Genomic DNA, 24,110 nt, shown 5'->3' on the forward strand with positions numbered 1-24,110 from the left:
CAGTGTGTATATTCAGGGTCAACTAAGTTGGTTACTCCTATCTTTCTTCTATGATTTTAGCTACTGAATGACATGCTTCTTTGGAGTGCACATGCTATGAAGAGGGTGATTGGCTTGATCAGAAGTTGTTTGGGCATTCTGAATGCTAATCTAAGAGATTTTGTAAACAGAGATGCCGACATTGCAATCCTTTAAGAAGTTTTTGAGTCTTGACTGATATAATTATCTGCAATATTGCTATTTTTTTTTGCACAAGCTGTATGGGTGTTCTTCACCCTTGACTCCCTGTGCAGATGTGTGCCTATGCACTGTAATAAGAATGTAGCAGAATTTCAGATTAAAATGTGTATTTGTTCCAAATCTTATATCAGTTACATTTCAAAGGCATTGAACATAATCTTTAAATATGGGCTGAAATTCAATAGTGATCTGTTATACACAGTGATTTACTACTTAAAAAGACAGTTGGCCAGGTTTGAAATTGTTCTAGTCAGAAACAAAGACAACATTATCATGAAAAAGCCCTGGTTGGTAGAAACCTAACTTCACCATTTATGGTAAATGTTTTATTACCTGATTTACTGTTCAGTTTTTCTTGAGATTAAAATTGTGACAGTTCGTATTTAGAGTCCTCTATTAATTTTGTTTTGTTAAAATGCTTGTACATGCATATGGTGCAGCAATGCAGATGTATTTACCATCATATTGTTGGAAATTTTGACCTCATCAGATATTTTTATATGGAAAAACTCCTGTTGAATTATTCATGGTGTATGCAGTAGTCGAGTTGCATATCTTTATGGTTAACACAGAAGTCCAATTACAATTGCATAAGTGTTCGGAGCCAAGATAGTCTTCAGGTGTTTTTATTTACTATAGTTTCCCATCTGAAGTTGCATAAGGTCACATTCAATCCAATGGGTGTAGGAAATATAGTGCCTGTCTCTGGGCTAGACAGGCAGGCCATATTATTTATAGAATGTCATTGAAACATTGGAATCTGTTCTATACATTATGTTAGTATTCATTTCTTGTTTTTCTTGTTTTGAAATTTACTTTCCATATTGAAGGCATGCATTTGGATTGTTAGTGTATGTACTGTGCACATCACAGCTTTCGAAGTGACTTACTATCGGTAAAGTTTTGAATCCAGAAATCAATGAATAACAGTAAAGAGGAGCCAAACAGATACAAGAGACACAGAAATATCCTGAGAAAACCCTTCTAAAACGAAGGGAAAAACCCAGCCATACAAGAAAAGATCACTTTATTGATAATAAAAATATTCGAGTACAGGGCTTTCTACTTGATTGATTTGAAATAAAGGAGGGGTAAAAATTTATTCAAGCTGAAAGAGAAACAAGAACAAACAGAGAAAGGGCATCAGACAGCCCTGTCAAGATCAACCAAGTGATCAAGTTGATGGGACAAGCCCATCGGAAGTTGAGTCTTATCAACAATGTTCCAATTACACATATGGTCAGAAGTCCACTTCGCCAAACGATCATCAACACTATTCCATTTCCTAGGAATATGAGCGAAAGTAACAGACTCCAAAGAAGTACACAAATTATGAATCTGGTCTGCAATCAAAGCTAACTTCCAACTAACAACTTCAGAATGTTGCTGATTCAAAAGACGTATCACTACTTGTGAGTCAGATTCACAGATAAGCCTTCTCCAACCAAGGTCGGAAGCATTCTTCACAGCATACAAAATAGCTATGGCCTCCATCAGGTTGTTAGTGTGATGACCTTTATAAATAGAAAACACAAACTAGACATCCCCCTTACTATTTCTACCAACACCACCAATGCCAGCAAGGCTTGGATTTCCCTTGGAAAACCCATCCGTGTTGATTTTAAGAATACACTACGGAGGGGCACTCCACTTCTCCACCCTATTTATCTTTCACAAGGGATGTCTACACATCTTTCTTAGCAGTTTTCCATGTGGGGGGAATTTCAGACGATTATTGAAAATATCCTCCCCTGGTTCTATGGCATTAGAAGTGTCACATTTTGCAGAAACAATTTCCCCCAAAGAATGGATAATTTTCCACAATAAGTGAGGAACATCTAAAAACTCATCCTTAAAGATACGACGGTTCCTTTCCAACCAGATATGCCAAATAATAAAGGAGGGTCCAAGAGTCCAGACAACTTGAAGGAATGAAGTCTTGACAGGAGCCTTACCTTAGCGAGCAAAGAATTTTGCCAGTGAGGAAACATGTCAATAGGATTGGTTCCACACATTCCACTAAGAGTGCCAAATATATCTAGTGAAAGAGCATTGGAAAAAGAGATGAGAGATATTTTCTTCATTATTTCGGCATAGAACACACATTGAGGGTCCTTGGAAGCCACGCTTGCATAAATTATCCCACGTAAGACATCGGCTATGGACCACCAACCACATAAAAAAATTACATTTGAGCCAAGAAAACTTGTACTAGACTTGCTTCCACCAAGGCATCTAAATGTCTCCCAATGTCTGCCGAAGAAGCTCAACATATCCTGTAGACACTGAAAATTTTCCAGACAAATCTTCACTGTCCCAAGCAAGAGCATCATTACCCACCAAAGTAGTACACTCACGAGATTGCAAAATCTGAAACAACCCTTTCCTATCCTCCTCAGATCCTCCTGGAGGCCATTCAGAAGGGTGTTTCCAATGGAAGGAAGGAGCCAAACCTCTAACACACCCTATCTCATAAAAATCAAGAGTGTCCCAACTAGCAGCACTAAAATTTAGATAGAGGGCATGTAGTTGAGGATGAGTGGTAAGAATAGGAGGGTGTCCATCCCAAGAGTGAAGCCAAAATAAAGCTTGTGATCCCGAATGACAAATCCAAAAGAGACCATCTTTAACCAATTGAGCTCCAAACTTTAGCGTATTCCAAATCATGGTCCTCTCCCTTCTAGAGGAAAGTGGTGAACTTCAACCACATCAATATTTGGAAAATACTTATGGGTGAGAATACAAGCCCAAAGTTGATGTTGGTTAGTACACCAACACTAAAGTTTTGTAGCGAGAACTTGTCCATTTAAAATAGCTGATCGTAAGCCAAGGCCACCCTCTTGAGGTCTAATTTGTTTCCCATTTAACCGGACTCCATTTAGAAGTTGAAAGGTTCCCACTACAAAGGAATTGACGGAACAGAGCATCAAATTCTTGAAAAAAATACACAGGAGTAGCCTGAACAAAACACTTGTAAATAGGAAGGGCTTGAATAATCGATTTTAATAGTTAGGTGAGCAACAATTGATAGCCATCGATGAGTCCAATGATTAACCTTTTGCCGTAGTTTATCAAACAAAACTTGCTAGGAAGATCTATGATGTCTACCAATAGTAAGAGGAATACCCAAATAAACAAAGGGAAGAGACCCAATCTGAAACTTCAAAATAGCAACAATATGCCTCTGAATAGCCTAGGGAGTATTGAAGAAAAAAATGGAGGATTTGTTCTTATTAACGTTCTGTCCCGAAGTTGCAAGATACACATCCAAAGCATGTTTAAAAGAAGTAGCTCCTTGAAGATGGGCCAATCCCATAAATGAAGTATCATCCACAAATTGAAGATGCAAAATACGAGGCAAGCCAACACCCCATTTCCACCCATGAATCAAACCCTGGTGAGCATGAAGGTTAAGAAAGTGGTCCAAACCCTCAGCTAGAATGATAGAGATAAGGTGAAATAGGATCCCTTTGGCGAAGTCCTCTAGAGGCACCAAAGGGTTCTGAAGGAACACCATTCACCAAAACAAAAAAATAAGTTGAAGTAACACAACTCATAATCCAGTTCATCCACTGTTGGCAGAAACCAAAGGCCAAAAGGATCTTTTGGAGAAAACTCCATTTCACTATGTCATAAGCCTTAGCCATATCCAACTTAATGAACATAGCTTGTTCTTTTGATGTATGCATAGAATGAATAACTTCAAAAGCAATAACAATTCCATTAAGAATTTGCTTACCAGCCACAAAATTGCCTTGTTCCTTTGAAATCACAACTGGAAGGCATATCTTGAGTCTGTCAGCAATCAATTTGGTGATAATTTTGTACACAACATTACAAAGAGCAATGGGACGAAAGGAGTAAAGATTGTCAGCACCTTCTTTCTTAGGGATAAGAGTCAGTAAAGTATGGTTCAATGCACGAAGCATTTTCTTATTTTGCAGTGATTCTTGAACCGTCTCCAAGAGATCCATATTAATAATTTCTCAAAATTCTTGAAAGAATTCCATAGGGAAGCCATCTGGGCGTGGAGCTTTACCTTTATTCATCCCAAACACAACCTCTTCAAGTTTAGATATCAAAATTGGACGAAGAGAAACATTCATAGCATTAGCGATAAGAGAAGGAATGCATGAAAGAATTAAGTTCTCCTCAGCTACAGGTTGAGAATCCTCAATAAAAAGGTTGGAATAAAATTGAAGGGCTTCCTTGGTCATAGCAGATTGAGAAGAAATCTTAAGTCCTTCAGTAGTAACAAGAGAAGAAATATACCCTTTATTACGACGAGCTTGGACATAATGATGAAAAAAAAAAAGTATTTCTATCCCCTTCCTGTAGCCAATCAATGTGAGCCTTTTGTTTCCAATAAATCTCTTCCCGAAGTTCCCATTCTTCCACATCCTGCATAGCCTGGGATTCAGCCATGCCAAGAGCCTCTATAAGCCCAAGGTCCCTAATTTGGCGAGTAACCACTGCAAGATGATCTAGAGCATTCCTCTTTTTAGATTGAAGGTTCCTCAAGAAAGAAGTATTCCATCTCTTAAGATGATATTTGACATATTTAAGTTTTTGCTCAATGACAAACATAACCGTGCCATAAGCTGGGCCACCCTCTCTCCACCACTTAGCCACCAAATCATAAAGGGACGAGTCTCAGAGCCACATAAGCTGGAATCTAAAAGAAGGGTTCTTAGGGAGTGCAACAAGAGAAGAAGAGAACTTAATCAACCAATGATTAGAACCTCTCCAATCAAGAATTTCAGAACTCGTAATTAGGCCATTGCCAACCCAATAACATGAAACAAGAAACCTATCCAAACGTTCTAAGATAGCTTCTTGACCACTCCGTCTATTCTTCCAAGTGAAAACTCCATTTGAAGGCTTAACATCAATAACAGAAAGAACATCCACCTAGGCTTGAAAAAGATCAGAAGTAGGGCCAAGCCTAGGCCAACCTCCTCTTTTCTCCTCAAGACTTAAAATAGAATTAAAATCGCCTCCTAAAATCCAAGGAAAATAAGGAGCACAAAAATGCACATGCCTAATGTGATCCCAGAGATGAATCTTCCCATGAATGTCAGTAGGGGTATAAACATTTGTCACAAGAATAGTCTGACCAGTCCAAGGCAATAGCCACCATAGAGATTGAGTAATGACTAGAAATCCACCAAAGGGGAGCAATCTTTCAAGGGTCCCAAAACAGAGCCAAACCTCTACAACTCCCTTGTGAACCAATAATTTGACAGTGACCAGCATACCAAATGCGTGGAGCATCTTGATGCATAACCTCAACAGAAACCTTAGTCTCTTGAACACAAAAGACATTCAAAGAATGAATTGCAATCAAATCATGAATATCTTTTTGACGACAGGTGCTATTCAAACCCCTTACATTCCAAGAGAGAATGATCATTGAGGGGTTTGAGAAAAGTGAGCATCAATAGGTTTAACAAACCCAGATTCCACCAATAGATCTCCAATCATTTTTATCTTTTCAAGGTCTTTCTTCCACCCTTTTAAGGAGCTATCAGTAGGACTTTTCTTAAGGGGTCATTGTTGCACTCCGAATCTATGAGATGAACCCTTATTTTGAGATGAAACTAAAACTTCTCTAGCTAAATCTGCCAAAATAATTGTTATCCTCTATGGAATTATTTAAAGTCACCTGAGCCACTTGTTGTCCCTTAATAGCTTGAACTGGTTCTAGTTCAAGAGTTGGTACAACCTCCATACTGACCCCAACACTATTAGAAGTGACCACATGTGGGACCCCTTCTTCCAAAGCTAAATTCTCCAGCACCTCAAACTTGTTAAAGCTTCCATTTGTCTGTCTATCCTTGAATGGCCTCTTCCGACCTCGTCCTTTAGCCTTAGTTTTAATAGGTACAAATCCTTCCTTGTCCTTTCCCTGAGGTTCAACCATCATGGGAGCTTTCCCTTTGTCCTTTTTACCCAGAGGAGGTGCTGAAGAGGGGGAATGAGCTTCCTTACGAACTTTAGGGCATGTCGTAGGAGATGGCCATACTCATGACAAAATCGACATTGAAAAGGTAGAGATTCATAATCTAATTGTTGAATCCATGATGAATATCCCAAACAAATTTTCATTGAATTGGGCAGGGGATTATTTAGATCTATCTCAACACAAATCCGGGCAAAAGAAATCACCTTTTTATCAAGGGTTTGTGTAGCAACTGTCGCAGGCTTTCCCAAGAGACTAACAATTTTATGTAAAATGTCTTCTCGCCAAAACTCTAGGGGGAGATGAGGTAGACGAACCCAAATAGGAACTCAAGAAGGCATCTCTTCAACTGAAGTAAAACCTGCATGCCATGGTTTAATAAATAATCCAACCTGATTATAAAAATATGAGCCACCTTCAAAAACTCTATTGCGATCTGCAATATTTGAGAAAATAACCATAAAATAGCTATTTGTCGTAAGCATAATGTCCATATCTCCTTCGATCTGCCAAGAATGCCAGATTCAAGCCTCAAGAGTGGACAAAGGAATATGAATACCAAGAAACTTATAGATTAGAGCATGTCTACTCCAATATGAGACATCTTCTTCCACCAAATCAGGAGGAATGACCAAAACAGGGCGATCTTGGGTTCTAGGAAGACATCCATTGGCCACCTTCATATTAGGGCCAACACTCGTATAAAATGTATCTGCTTGCTGTGCATGCATGCTAGAAGAGGACCCATTATGAGCCTTGTCCATGCATGCGAGAGAGATCCACAATTGATGCCATAGAAATCTCTGCCATGCAAAGATTGAAGCCAGGAAAACAAACAAAAACTAGAACAACTGCTAACAAACTGAAACAGTCCTCGTAGATGCCAAACAGAAACAAAAGCCATTGCAATAAACAAAAAACTACTTTGCTGCTGAAACTCTTCCACAGAACCCTGCCATGCAAACCTGCAACCAAGCTAGGGCACCTCCATCTTTCTCCAACCATCGCCTAGTCTCTTGTTCCATGAATGAAAACTGAATTAAAATATCGTTTGATGGGTTATTCTGTAATATGTATCCATCTCCACTTGATTGATTTACAATATACCAAGCAATCATATAAATAGATTGCATTAGTCTCTTCATCTTACACAAGGTGGTCTTTGAGTCCCAAAAATTAGACTCTTCATATTTCCACATATTCAACACTTCATATTTCCATACGCATGCCTCTTCACATGACGTATGACACATGTCCTTTTACATAATATTAAGTTATTGTAATCACAAATATCTCTTTCAGCTAAAGATGACCATAACGGTCATTACAAACATATTTGTAGCTCATTAAATCAGAGATAAAGATCTCTATCGCAACTACAAACTTCAACACTCTCTCTTAGCAAGAGAGAGATCTTTAATTAGACATGCACACATAGCTGCAACCAAAGATGATAAATTCACATATGTTATCACAACATAATATAATCCACAATAGTTACTTCATAAGCACATAGAATAGAATCACACACATGACTTTTACCATGCTACTCGCAAAGGGTGGTCCATCGTAACTACTCGATGAGGGCAGAATGAGGGCTCTCTCCTCAAACTTCTCCTAGAGAAGAATGCATTTCCACCATGCCTACTTGCAGAGGGTGGAACAAGGGTTTTAACCTTGAACTTCTCCCAGAGAAGAATGCATTCATAACCAAGTTTTTTCTTAGAGACTCTCTCTCAGCAGGGATATCTTATAATCACCACAATAAGATGATTAACTATTGCATAAACTTGCAAAGGGTTTGGACATCTCCCTATGTCACGTAATCTCCCTTTGAAGCCAAATAGTCTCCCTTTGAATATGCATCACCATGACAATATTCAATCTCAATGCTTCTTTTTTGCACCTTGCAACCATGAGAGGAGATATTAATGACTCATAACTTGCAAGAAATGCAATCTCAACTAAGACTCGTTCCCATTAAGAGTCTCAAAAGAACTGCCATACTAAAATATTAGTAATATATGAACATTGGCAGGGTTTCCATAAATACTCCCTCTTGAATATCAAAAGAAGATAGTTGATGATGTCTCCCCACATAATAGAATGATTTCTTACATCTCTGAATAAGAGCTGAGCCATGAACACCAACCATGTTTTGAGAGGGACTTCTAGTGTTATCTCCAAACACGATTAACACATACGTATGTCGATAACTAATGTAAAAGACCTTTTACCCTTCATAAATGTCACAATGATAGGAAGCTTAGGAAATTATGGCTTGAAATCACGCCGTAACCATATTGGTGCCATGTCGTTCACTCTTAGAAGATGAAGGAGGAGGAGTACATAGAGTCTACATAGGAGTCACACACAGGCTGCCTAGTCCGACGATGCACAATGCAAGCAACTCGACAGTAAAAATAAATTTTGGTAATAAGATATAAATAATTTGCACACCCTTGCAAAGATTGCACTTCACACCAAAACGACAACTGTTACTAACAAAATGGACTTGGAGAAAACTTATAAGCTGACAAATCCAACACTTCTTGAAGCGACATCGTGTCATCTAGGAGACGTTATAAAAGAAACATAAATCTTGTGGAAAATACTAGAAATGGTGACAACTTTTGTATGCGACGTTGCCAATAATAAGTCATAACTTATCAAATAGATGACTCAACAAAATCCACAACGCTTCTATCAAAATCTGAGAGAGACATGATGAACATGAAGCCATATACAAAATGTGAATAGCATCTCAAACATGCACTGAACCTGCCACACAATGATAATTATGATGACCTCTCTTACCACACATGACTATATTCATAACATCTTCTTGATGGTTACAAGATGAATGCATTAAATTTCTCGTGAAAGATCTTTCCTGGAGGGAACTGATATAGAGAGAAATGCTAGAAGAACAAAAACAGTGAAGGCTTCTACATCTTAATATATTGCTCACTTTCGATAATCATAGTTGAATAGGAGCACTAATCACACTTAGGTCTTCCGCAACATGTAGATAGCTTGACATATATGAGAGCTCCCTCTCCAACCATCGAAAGTCCTCTTGGAAGTTCAGTACTAGCAATGTAGATCAAGTTGACACTTGCAATGACGCCATTCATGAATGCATAGTTCTTAGGTAATAAAATGTTAGTCCAAATGCATTGACACGACACCTTCCAGCTTGATCCTCTTTAAGAAAAAAAATGGTAAAACACTAGAACTTACAATGCCAATAACATTGGAAACTAACACAAAAAACCTCACCATTTTTGTTTCATGAAAAGTAAAAAATAGCGATATGAGGCATAAATGTGAACAAAGGAAAAAGACCAACATCATGCCAAAAAACATACGCATGATGTTGAGACATAAAAGCTTTGCAAACATGAAGAACAAAAACAATTGCATATCTTGATCCCAAATCCCGTGGACAAATGCATACGAAAGTTTGATTTTGAATAAGTTTCAATGCACGTATTAAAATCAAACAATATGAACATTAACTTGAATCATTGACGCATTTCCTAAACCCATCATAACAGATCGAGTCATAAAATTGTAACCACAAAATTCCATGAAATATTTAGAATCTCAGAAAAAGAAGCCGACACGAAGAATCACACAAAAACCATTATGAGAAATGACTGATGTAGACAAGTATTCAAAACACTTGAATACACAGATAAAATAATCTCCTTATAAACTATTATCAACCTGGCTCTAATACCATGTTAACTTTTGAATCTAGAAATCAATGAATAACAGTAACGAGAAGGAGCCAAACAGATACAAGGGACCACAAATATCGTACGAAAACCCTTCTAAAATGAAGGGAAAAACCCAACCACACAAGAAAAGATCACTTTATTGATAATAAAAATATTCAAGTACAAGGCTTTCCACTTGATTGATTTACAATATACCAAGCAATCATATAAATAGATTGCATTAGTCTCTTCATCTTACACACGAAGGTCTTTAAGTCCCAAAAATTACACCCTTCATATTTCTACATATTAAACACTTCTCATTTCCTCTTCGCACGCCTCTTCACATGATGTATGACACATCTTTTTACATAATATTAAGTTATTATAATCACAAATATCTCTTTCAGTTGAAGATGACGATAACGGTCATAACAAACATATTTCTAGTTCATAAAATCTAAAAAAAAAATCTCTATTGAAGCTACAAACTTGAACACTATCATTAAAAATTATATTTAGATGATTTAATAAGTATACCCAAATGAGCATCAGGGATCAGGTAGTAGATACAACCTGAATGGGCTTAATGCTGACTCTTAGCACTCCATAGAGGAACACATACTTAATATTGGTAGGGGCAAGGAATGTTTGCTCATCACAAAAAATATGCAAGGTAAATGCATAGAAATAATCCCTCATTAGGGTCTCATAGATCAAATCACTGTCTTGCTTGGTATTGACCTAAAAACTAAATCATTTCTTTTATCAAGATTTTGATCTTGTGTACAAAATTTTTGCTTGGCGTTGAACCAAAAAACCTTTACTTGAACCAAGATTTTGAGTCTTCTATTTATGTTGATATATGTAATTAAGCAAGACAATTGTGGGATTCTTTACTTGACTCGATACGAGTCACATATAAGAATGGGTGTTGGTAAATTGTGATAAAAAAACTTGATATACCAATTTTGAATCTTCATATCATGTAAATATAGCTGCTATAACTTGTGACAGTTGGAAGAAACTGTCATTATGCAAAGAATGATAGTAAATGCATATAGAAAATACATTAATTCAAAATTTTGTTATTTGTTTTCCTTGACTCTCTTTTCATCTGATGATTGATCATGTAGTGTGATATGAAACTTTGATGGTAAAAAACTGTTACACAATCAAACCCAGAAAAAATAAAATTCAATGCTTTTCCTGCCAAAACAAAATAATTCAATAGACACCTAAAAAAATTCAACAAGCGATGATAGAGAATTATAATTGTCACTCTCTTTATAGACCGCATTTAGAAATCCATATTTGAATGCTAATATTAATAATAATTATGGTGTATAGGCATTTGAAACGTAGACATGTCAAGCTATTTAAGGAATGTTTTTTTTTACTAGTTGTAAGTTGCTAATAAATTATACAAGGATCTATTAAATTAGTTTTGTTGTTAGATGTAACTCAAAATCTTCACGACTTCAGTGCTAAAGTTGTTATCCACAATCTTTTAAAATTTCAACTTTTATATCTACCATTTTTCATGAGATGGTTTGGTTCAACTTGCTATATGCTCTCTTGTTATATTATTGCTCCTTTCAAATTGTATAAACTGGTTAATGTTGTGATTTTTTATAGTTGGCCTTAGTGTTATTCTTTCCATTCCTATGTAATTCTCTCTTTGAGCTGTTATTTATTGTCATTCTAATCTTTTAGCTTTGATCAATTTTTTTCCATAGTCGATTCGTAAGGTCAAACAATTATGAAGCCATGCTTGGAAAAATGAATATTAGCCAATTAGAGCACCATGTAATGATAAGGCATAAATTTAAACCTTTAGGGTGAGTGGTCATGCTATTGCTAATTTTTTGTCATGTGCCCAAAAAAAGTAAGTCAGACTTCCTTTTCAAAAACTTTTGTATATGGTTGTGCAGTTTGGGGGAGTAGTTTTTCCAACCAAAAGTGGAAGCAAATTGAAAGAATACAAAAAAGCATCTTATCACTATTGGCCTTAGAGTCAAATTATAACAATTCCATATTCTCTTAGATGAAGCAAGTTTGTACTTGTTGGAAGCCCAATGGTTACTTGATTGTTAACCTAGATAAAAAAGAAAATATGGATAATCATTGTTGGCCCAACTTATTGGTAGGGGAAGGATTAATCTATTGAAACAAGGAATGATTGAATAAATGAGACATTGACATACAACAAAAATGTTCCAACACTGTCGAAGAGATAAGAAGACTGGTGGTAGAGAAATTTAGGACTGCAATGTGGAAAAAACAAATAGGGACAAAAAATGTCCGTTGTGAAATATATCAATCCCACTTGGGGTCATGAGTATAAATGTTATTTATGGGTGAAAATCAAAGGTAATTCTAGATTGCTAGTGACACAACTAATAACCAGACCTCATCATTTATGGTGCAAGACAAGTTGATGGACTGTTGCCAAGGAGGTTTGGGAAGAAAGAACATGTATTTTTTGTAGCAAATGGGTTATTGAAATTGATTGACACTTTAATTTTCAATGTGCTTCTTACTAGGATATTTGTTAACAATATGAGGAAAAATTGAAGAATGACTGCGTAAACTGACTTTTTGATGAAGCAAATTTGCACAAATCCACAAGTATTTTGACAAAGATTCATAATAGGAGGGTTGGGATTTAAAAGAACATGAAAATGGTTTAGTTTTTTTTTTTCGATGTTGGGGTTGATAGACTATTCATCTTGTAGATGTAATCAAAATTCATTCATACACTTTATTTCAATATGATATTATGGTTTCATTTCTTGTCTCTTACTACAAGTGTAGACATCTAAATTTGACTACATCACTAGCTAATCCTATTTAAGTCATCTCCTATGATATTATTGATTAAATATTTTATATTTAATTAATTAATCGCCATCCCCTAGTTAATTAATTAATTTAATTAACTATAATTCAATTGATAAAATCAAATGAGAACCCAAAATCAATTTATCAATTAAATCCCCATTCCTCTATTAAATTAAATAAATGCAAAAATCAATTTAATTTAATTCCACATCCCCATTTATTAAATAAATTATTTAATAAATCAATCCTAAAACCCTAAACCAATCTGAAAACTCTATTACTACCCTAAGCCAACCCGTTCGCCCATACTAACCCTGCTTAGCCATCTAATTAACCTACCTCATTAAGCCCCAACCCACTTGCCTCCTAATCCCATCCTAAGCTAAGCCTACTCCCCCTCCTAAACATGTGCACAACATTAAACAAGGATTAAGACTTTCTAACCCAAACCAAAGTCAAAACTCTCCCATACCCTCTTACGTTCTTATCCAAGAGAATTCATGGCTCTTACACACCACACTGACCCTTAAATGCCTCTTACACCCCTCTTCCACCCTCATAACTCCCCTTGACCCTCCACTTTGACCATCCAATCCCCCTGTGACACTTATCACAAGGCTAGGGCTTTGAAGAAGCACAATCCATGTGCTCCCCCTTCCTTGCATCCTAGCCCTCCCTCACCATTCCTCCATCCTTGCATCTTGACCCTCCATCTCACCTCCCCTTGGCCTATAAATCAAACCCTTCCTTCTTACAATCCATATCACTCCTAATGCAAACTTATAATGCCGTATTGACCACTACAACATAGTCATTTCACACCCTTACCATGTTAAAATCCATCTTCACCTCCATTGTTGAATCTTTTAACCATCCCCATGCATGACCACTTACCACTTGAAGCTTGAGCATAGTGGAGCACACATCCATCCATATTAGGACACATCAACATCATCATAGACTACAAACTTGAGGAGCTTACCATTCTTGGTCTTCTTTCCTCCATGATGTTTGCCTTCATCTTATCGTAAGTGTTAGTTTATTTTGTATTGTGAGTGCTTTTTTAATCTTAGTATTCCATTTGCAATTACTAAAATAGGTGATACATTTTGGCACGACTAATGGGACCCCACATTTAGGTCATTTTAATCAATTTTGCATCTACTTTATCAACTAACCAAAACTAACCTATTGTGCTTATTTTTGTATGTGTTAGGTTTTCTAATGTTTTTTGCAAGTGCCTAAATCTCAAACCAGGAAACACACTCCCAGCCACCTAATTAGTTTTCAAATAAATAACCTTCAAAAAATAGAATATTCATGAACCTGCGACTGCAAATCACGAGGACAAATCGATGGGATTGCGAACCCGTGAAAGCGGGAATGCGTTCATCATGACACCTCACTTCCACGTGGCGGTTGGATCATATGTTGACACCCGCGGGTTTGCTGGTTTAACTAACCAACTTTGTTTTCTAATTTTTTTTACAGGAGTAGCTTGCAGGAACCTTGCTAGAATCCTAACAGTTTGTTTTTGTAGGGTTCATTAATACAATTGTTTAAAACTCAATCTTGAACGCTTAAGGATAAGACTTTCAATATTTTAGTGGAATGAATGTTTGCATATTTAAATACATTTTTCATTGGTATGATTGCTTAAATAATTAGAAAACCCAATTTTGAATGCCGAATACTAAAAATGCACCAATGTGATAAACATTTAGTTATAAGTGCAAATGAATATTATGTGTAAACACTTCAACTTTTGGGCTTAAAATGAACAAAAACTCAATCTTGAATGCATAAAAGTAAATTTTCTCTTATTCTCATCTCTTCCAACACTTTCAATCGCTTGATTTCCTTTTGTCGACTCAATTTCTTATGTTGACCATCGTTGTAAGTTGGAAATGAACAATTTATGTTAATCACATGTGTTTTCAAAGTGGTTATTAAGATACACTAAAGCTTCCAAACTAGAATGAATCAAGTGCCTTTTGTGTCTTGAGATTGTGCCTTTTAGCACATCTTCATCTTCTTTTCTTTTGCAAACTAGGACCATTAAATATGTGACACATGTACCAAAGTTGTTAAAAAGATCATTCACAACAACCTAGGAGTGCTTCTAGCAAGTTCATCCACCTCTGGGAAGTGCGTTCCCTTTGGTGAGAAGCTCAAACCAGTAAATAATTTGGCCAGTATATAAATGAGGAGAGGGGTAAACCTTCTCGCTCCATCAAGCAAGTTCGGGTAGTGTGTTTTTGAAGGTAGTTTAAGGTGGAAAAAATTTCCCATGATTTCAACATGTCCGGAATAGATCCTTAAGTGGATCACATACCTAACACCTGAGTAGATGACTCCACATACCTTATTTACGAACAAACTTAGTAACCACCCTTTTATCCTTGGTATGTTATTTGCGATGCAAGGGAAACAACATTCTTCAAGATTACTCACCATCGTGCTCCCCTAGTAGAGGCATAAGGCTACTTGTGTTTCATCTCCAAGAGTTGTTGTCCTCGCAAAAGAGGGACTTCTATTTGTCATGCCTTGAAGATTCTTTGATATGTATCATTTGTTGATTGACTCTTATATCGACTCGCCTCTTCAATTAGAGGGATATATTGCACTAGAATCAGGAGACATCACGTTGTGGGCCGTTAAATAACATATTGAAGCCAAATTGACCTTAGGGATAAAAAGTGTGTTTGAATTGTCTTATTTGTGCAAATGATCCATGAAAAACATTTTTTGAACATGCACATTCTTATGGTTACTATCAAATCCTTTTACTAAAGAGATAATTTGTTTGTCTCTCTCAAAGTTGCATTCTCCTTTGAGAGACTATTTACTCACAATACACCATATCCAAAAGAGTCTTATCCTTGTTTCTTTCAAAGTAGGTGTTAGCAAGTCTATTTGCAATAGCTTTATTCTAGTTGGTTATACTTTACCTTTTCCAAAGAACAACCGATCCTTGTTGCTTCAAAAATAGTTGTAAGTCTACTCCCAATAAATTTAGGGTAGTAAGTTTTTACTTAACCCTTTTCAAAGAAAACATCATTACATCATGCTTTGGTCAAAAAACCCTTTGCATGCACTCAAAAACATCCATATTCAAACCCAATTGCCTCTTATTATCTCAAAAAGATTGTTAGCAAGTCTATTTGCAACAATCTTAGGCCTAGTTTATCCCAGTTTATTCCTTATAACCAAACTCAAACCACTTCGTCCTTTTGATAAAAAACCATTTCTTAGACCTATTTGTTACCCAAGAAAATCTATGTTGTCCAACCTAAAGTGAAAGATATACTTAGTGTAGTCACTACCTTAACCCATGGTTGCGATAAACCTAGTGGAGGTATCTCATGTCAAACCCACCAAAACCTAGGTTCAAAAAGGTTAAGCTTTTGCAAACAACAGTTTATAGGGAGATAGAAGTAGAACACAAAAAGTATACACCTAATCCAAGGCTCGCCAAATTAGATCAAATTGAGAAGGACTATGTGGAAGTTTCTTTACAAACCAAGTGGGATAAAAAAGTCTAGAACTTAACCCTAAGACATGGAGATAGCACACGCCTTATCGAGTACACTAGCTATACCCACTTTGATTAGGTTCTTACTCTTTCACACAAACTTTGCACTTACCATCTCATAAAGTCAGATCTTCATATAGATTCTCATCATACCTTAAGAATTTTATAGATTCATCATCTTTTAGGTCATATACTTTAGATATCCAAATTCACTCAAACCAAATATAGATTAAAACACCCTCCATCACCCCCATTCAACTTAAACATTTGGTGTCACTTTGTTGAGATTGTTATACCCTACATCCTACATCCATCACACTATCTTAGTTATCCCTCAAACTAAGCATTGTTTAGGGTAATTTGTCTTTTTCATTTGTGTCCCTTATCACCTTGAGAAAAAGGTTGGGCTCCACACATGATCATCTTTATCTTCCAAGAAGGTCACAAGTTTACCTTAGGGTTGATATCACCACCATATCTCAAGCTTAGACATAGGGAAAACATCCTTTCTCTTACTTTGACACCACATCACTAAGCTTTAGGATTCCTAGAGTTAATATTGCTAAAGAACTTATGATCATCTGTCATAGATTTCATATCTTAGAACACCCTTCAACCATAGTCATTTTGTCCTTAAGAGCATTTAGCAACAACATCCATAAATGTATACTTGTACTCATTGTCCAAAGCACCTCACACTTGATCCTTAGAAACAACATTCTTTCATGCCACCTACCACACGTCTCATTAAGAACCAAAGGAAGAAGAAAGACATGGATCCTAATCTTAGTGGTAGTTCAGCTAGTGCACAACCTTACCCTCCAATGTATTTAGTCACACATGATCCACCACCACAAGATCCAAAAGAATCAAGTCCTTCACTAGATATAGATGCATCTATGAACCAACTAGGGCATGCAACCATCATTAATGCCATCATAGACTAGAATAGAGAAACCATCATGGCCAATTTCCTAAGGGACAATGTTGGTGTTTTTGGCTTTGGGAGGTCACAACCTCTAGATATATTTGATCTTGATCACCCCTTATCTGGTAGATTGCCACCACCCATTGGTTTGTCCAATCCAAATGATCTTATTTTCATCCCACAAGGGGGATATCAAACAACACAACCAGAACCTATGGACCCTAATATCCCATCAACCCAACTTGGTACTCCTATCCCAGCAAACAATCAATCTATAATTTCTCAATCATTGGTCCACACAACACCTCAACAACCTATCATCTCCACCATTGTTTCTACCACTGCTTCAGCTTTTGCATTTGTTCCGTTCAATACTGTAGGATCTTCCACTTCCCAAAGCATTGCTTCTACTTCAAACATACCCATTAGTAGTGCATCTGGTGCATCCTAGTCAAACATCCAATCAACATCACAATCCACTATAGGAATGCCATCAGTCAGGCCTACCAATCCACCTTTCATTTATTCCAATCCATTTGCATCTATGCCAAATACCACCACTCTATTTCCACTTGGTCCTTGGGGTTTTGGACAAACACAAGGGGTTATCACAAGCTTTCCATTTAGTACTCCTTTAATGCCAATTTTCCAAGCACATAAATCCATACCACCAATAATCAATCCATTACCACCTATCACTAACTACTTCACTATGCCACCCTTAAGAAGTAGCCAAACTGTCCCACAACAACAATCACTAGCAATAGGGATGATTCCTGTCATCAACTATTTGGCACCCATCACCACTCAGTTGCCTTCTCAAGTAGGAGTGCAACCATCATATGCTAGGCCACATGTACCATCTCACAATATAGCCTCACTATTTCTACCACCACCTCTCCAACATCAACCACCCCAACAATCATATGTCCAAGCACCAACACATAATTATCTATCCGGGCAAAAATCCTATGTTACCCACCTTAGTAGTAATCCTCTTAGTAGATGCAACAATATGTCCTATCACCACCCCAACAAACAATAAATCCTGCTCAAAACACCATTCACTCCACATTTAATCCACCACAATACACCTAACAAAACTATCCATATTCACTCGCACAATCTGAGACATACCCTGCACTAAGGGCACATGGACTGGGGGCACCAATACCAACACTAGTCAACTCTGAATGGGAAGAGATGAAAAATGCTCTCAAGGCACTCAAGGATGGGATAGATTCCAAAAATTTCAAATTTGAAACAGTCTTCCCATATCCATTTGATAAAGCAATAACAATGACACCATTTCCCAAACATTTCAAGATTCCCAAGTTTGATAAGTTTAGGGGGAAAAGAGATCCAATTACACATGTCAAGGAATTTTATATGCATTTCCAAGAAATAGCTTACAATGAAGTGTTTCTCATGCATCTATTTCTTAAAAGCTTAGGAAGGCTTGCTCTTGAGTGGTTATGTCAGATCCCTCATGGCACCATCAAAACTTTTGGTGAATTATCAGAGGCCTTTGTATCCCAACACACTCACCTAGTTGAAACTAAATTGTCTATCGTTGACTTGCTTCACACCAAACAAAAGGGGGAGAAAGCCTTACATATTACTTGCAAAGATGGCTAATCCTCACAACACAGATTTCTTACACAATCCTAGAGCGTCACCTCATTAAAATATTCATCAACAATGTCCATTATAGTCTTGCACATCACATGGTCGTGAATTGTCTCCAAACATATAAATATATCAAGAAAAAGGGTATGGGCCTTGAACAATGACTTATTAAAGATGGTGTCATTAAGATCTACAAGGAAAACACCCAAGATCAAGGTCAATATAATGAAAAACCATGGTATTGGAACAAAAATAAAAACATAGTTATTGATGGAGCCATAGACACTCGACATGTTCATATAGTTGGGTCAGCATCTGACACACCCAACACATTCTATCAAAAATAATCTTATCAACAATAACAACCAATTTATCAACAACTGCCTATACAAAAAATCAACATCCTCAAAATTAGACCAACGCTATTACACTCTCAGCTAGACCAAAACCAAGTATTCAAAGACAACCTCAAGTATACACCCCTTTGGGAGAACCCCTTGATGTTATTTTTTAGAAATTGGCCAAGGATAACCTTATTCGGCACCTACAGACATGACTATTAGAACACAATCAGTCTAGGGCATCCTAGCATAAAGAAAATGAATTTTGCAAATTCCATCTCATTAAGGGACATACCACCCTCAAATACATGCAACTCAAGGACTATGTCCAAGATCTTATTGATCAAAATGAGATCATAGTGGGGTCACAAGCATTGCCAAATGTATGATTATTGATATATCAAAATGATTTCCCCCCGCACAACAAAAACATAGGCAAAGCTAATGTAAATAATCCTATCACCAACAAAGTAAACAATCCCAAAAAAAAACAAGGTGATAATCGAGACGATTCTCAAAACTATATGTTAGCCTACTTGGACTATAGAAACTTGATCAAATTCATATCATAGGTTGATCTTTTGCAAATGTGATAAATATCAAAGGTCCAGATGCCCAATGCGCAGTCACAAGTAGAAGGGCTTGACTCAACATAGATGGACCATTTGTATCTCCCCCATCAAGACCACCTCCATCAAGACCACCCCCATCAGGACCACAATATAACATCTTGGAACACCTTGGAAATATGTCATCTCAAATCTTCATTTTAGATCTCTTAGCACAACACTTTATCAAGAGATCCTTGATAGTGCTTTGCATGAGTCATGTATCCATACTAACATCAACGAAACAAAATTTCACAACCTAGTAGGCCATCTATCTGCATCATGTGCATTATCTTTCAAAACTTCAGACATCCTAGCTATTGAGCTTGATTATATACTCCCACTTAGGATAGATGTCATGGTTTCTAACTTTGCTATCAAAAGGGTCATGATAGATAATGAATTGGCCTTGAATCTATGCACTTTAAAATTTATCAAAAAAGTAGGATACACTGAGGCAGATATCCTAAATTATGTCATCACTATCAAAGCATATAACAATCTGGAACAAACCACTAAAGGAACTATCTTGCTACCTATCAAAGTCGGCCTGACCACTTAGGAAACAATTTATCATGTAGTTGATCTTAACCTTCCATACAACATCCTCCTTAGTTGACCATGGATTCACACCATGAAGGCTATTTCATCCACATATCACCAGTGCATCAAATTTCCACATAATGACACTAAGACAACCATCCATGCTGATCCTAAACCATTTTCTTATTAAAATGTGGTAGAAGCATCATACACCAACCATTATCCTGGAATCGAGATCAACAACACCATAGCTAGCTCCTTTCGAACTTGCCACAATCCAGACACCATTTTTGCCTCCACTCTTTCCATGGTTAAGATCAACTACCAAGGTTTTGGAGAATATAGTCTTTCAGATGCTTTTGCTATTAGTGCTTTACCACTTGATCCACATACTAGAGGGCACCCGATCTATCAGGGGCCAAAGCTAGACATAATCCTTCAGCTCACAAAACTTGGGAACACTACATTTGTTGCTAATGGGATCCTTAATGGGGAGGAAAAAAATCCCGATATTAGCACATGGTTATACAAGAACCCACGTCCAAAAAGTGAAGAACTCCTTGACTATTTCAATAAGAAATATCCATAGTCACATTGCCTTGCTACCGAGAAATGGGATTATTAAGGAGGTGGTCTAGGCTGTGAAGAGTTAGGCATTAGAAAACCTATGGAAGCCTATAAAGAAGAAACAAAGAAAGGCCTCGGTTACAGACTCCCCACAACTAGTGGCACCACCAAAGACGGTCATGCCTTTATAAACATCCAAAAATATCTTGTCGAGGTTGAAGACATCCCTACGAAAGTTGAAAATAAATCTTACAATGATATTTTCCTTGATGAGCTTATCTTAAGAGCCTCTGTTCTCTGTGAACTTTCCATTAGCCTCATAGACTTACCACTTGCTCATCCCAAACTCATTAATTGGGACCAACCAAGTGTTATCCATGTCGACGAATTCTCCATGGAGCATGCACTCCTTAGATTTATGGGAGCTGAAACACCACACAAGAAACAACCTCCATGGTAAGCTTATATCTACGAGTTGGATCCCAAAGGTTAATTAGAGGAGGAGGAAATCTCCAGTCATAAAAATGAACAAAGAAAATAAACAAAACATCAAAAAGGCAAGACAAGAGTAGTCTCTGGTGAAAAATCTTTTGGAGCACCATCGAATCACTCAAAAAATGAAAAGAAAAGAAAAGATGTATAAAATGGTGAAAACCTTTTTGAGGCACCTGAGGATGGAGATTTCATCCTTCCTCCATAAGATCACATGCCTAAAATATCATCAGTCCTTACAAAGAAAACCAGGCTAGTTAATATCAGTCTAACAAAGATACCAAAAATCACATACATTGCAAAAACTCTACCATCAGAGCAAGCAAAACTTCTCATTGAAGTGCTACAAGAAAATATAGGATGATTCACATGGTCCTACCAAGACATGCCAGGGTAAGACCCCAAGTTAGTGGTACACCACTTGGCCATAGATCTGAAGGCTAAAATAGTCAAGAAAAAACTCCATAAGATACATCTCAAAGTTGCTATATTGGTTAAAGAAGAGTTAAACAAATTGCTAGATGCAAAGATCATTTGCTCAACTAACTACTCAAATTAGATCTCCAACATGGTACCTATCACAAAGCCTTCTAGTGATATAAGGATTTGCACAAAGTTTAGGGATCTTAACCGAGCTTTTCTAAAGGATGATTTCCCATTACCAAATATAGACATGATTCTTGATGTCACCGCAGGCCATGAGCTCTTATCACTCATGGATGGTTTCTCTGGGTATAATCAAATTCAGATAGTAGAAGTAGAACATCATAAGATAACATTTACCACCCCTTGGGGGAACTTCTGTTACAACATGATGCCACTCGAGTTGAAAAACATTAGGGAAACTTATCAGAGAACCATGACGGTCATCTTCCATGACCTCATTCACAAAACTCTTGAGGATTTTGTGGATGATATTCTAGTCAAGTCTCTTAATGACCTTGATCACTTATCCCAACTCGAGAAAGTGTTTGATAAGTTTTCTAAGTACCATCTCATGCTCAAGCTCGAGAAATGTGTCTTTGGTGTCACATATGGAAAGCTCCTAGGGTTCATTGTATCATGAAATGGTATTGAGATTGACCCTAAAAAGGTCAAGGCCATCATGGATATGGCTCCTCCTAAGATACTCAAACAACTTTTCTCTTTCCAAGGGAAGCTACAATTAGTCAGAAGATTCATCTCCTAGCTAGCTAATAAGTGTCAACCATTTACACACTTACTAAAAAAGGATCAAAATTTTGGGTGGGATCCTATTTGCCAATGTAACTTTGAATTGATCAAGAAATACTTGGATAATCCAACTATCTTGGTTCCACGAGTTGTAGAAAGACCACTCATATTATACATCACATCTACCCTAATAGAACTAGGTGCTCTTCTAGCACAACTTGATGATGAAGGAAAAGAGAGGGTTATTTACTACATCAGCCACACTCTAGTTGGGTATGAGATTAATTACACACCCATGGAAAAAACTTGCCTAGCTATGGTATTTGCCACCTAGAAGCTCCATCATTATATGCCGAGTCACACTATGCAACTAATATCCAAGATTGATCCATTGAAATATATGTTGTCACACACAACACTCACAGGGTGCCTAGCCAAATTGGTCATGCTTCACAGTAAGTTTGACATCCAATATGTTGACCAAAAAGCTATCAAAGGTGAAGCTATAGTATATCACTTGGTTGATGCACCCTTGGTTGTTGATCAACCTCTCATTATGGAGTTCCCAGATGAACATCTCTATGTGATATAGGAACAACCATCCTAGAAATTATACTTTGATGGATCTTACACATCTCATGGTTCCAAATTTGACATACTATTGGTCACTCCTCAGGGTGACTATATTCCTAAATCTTTTAAACTCCAATTCGAGTGCACTAACCACATCTCAGAGTATGAAGCTCTTATTCTAGGGCTCAAAATAGTAGTTGAGTGGAACATCATAGAGCTATAGGTCTTTGGAGATTCACAACTTATTATCAAACAAGTCCTAGATAAATATTAGACTAAGGATGATAAGCTTCAGCTTTACAAAGAATTTGTAGATCAATTGAAGTAACAATTTACTCAGATCCAATTCACATAAGTGCCTAGATTGCAAAACAAGGCTCTAGATGCCATGGCTAGTTATTGGTTCACTTTTGGAGATCCCTTGGGAGGCTACACAGTATGAATTCTTAGTTGAGCAACTACATGAGCCCACATATGAGAATGATGAATTGACATGGGTATGCATCTTGGTTGATCCCCAATCCACATGGTGCCACAAAATTCATGCTTAGCTACTAAATGGTATCATATATCCCCATCTCACATGAACCCAACTCTAGAACTTCATTCATAGAGCATCCCATTACACTATTGTAGCTAACACCCTATATCATCATGGTTATCATGAAACTCTCTATCGATGTTTAGACCAAAACGAGTGTGCAATGACTCTCAAAGAGGCACATGCCAAAATTTGTGGTGCTCACACAAGTGGTATAGTCCTATCTAAGAAAATACTTAGGGTTAGATATTATTGGCCTATGCTAGAGCATGATGCCTATGAATTTTTCAAAAGGTGTCTACCCTATCAACAACATGCAAATTTTATTTGAGCCCCAACTCAAAATCTTCAACCTATTGCACCACCATGGCCTTTTGCATGCTGAGGGTTTGACCTTGTTGGTGTTATA

This window comes from Cupressus sempervirens, chromosome 11 (assembly GCF_028749045.1).
Source record: "Cupressus sempervirens isolate cs-2001-9-10 chromosome 11, ASM2874904v1, whole genome shotgun sequence".
Taxonomy (NCBI): Eukaryota; Viridiplantae; Streptophyta; class Pinopsida; order Cupressales; family Cupressaceae; genus Cupressus; species Cupressus sempervirens.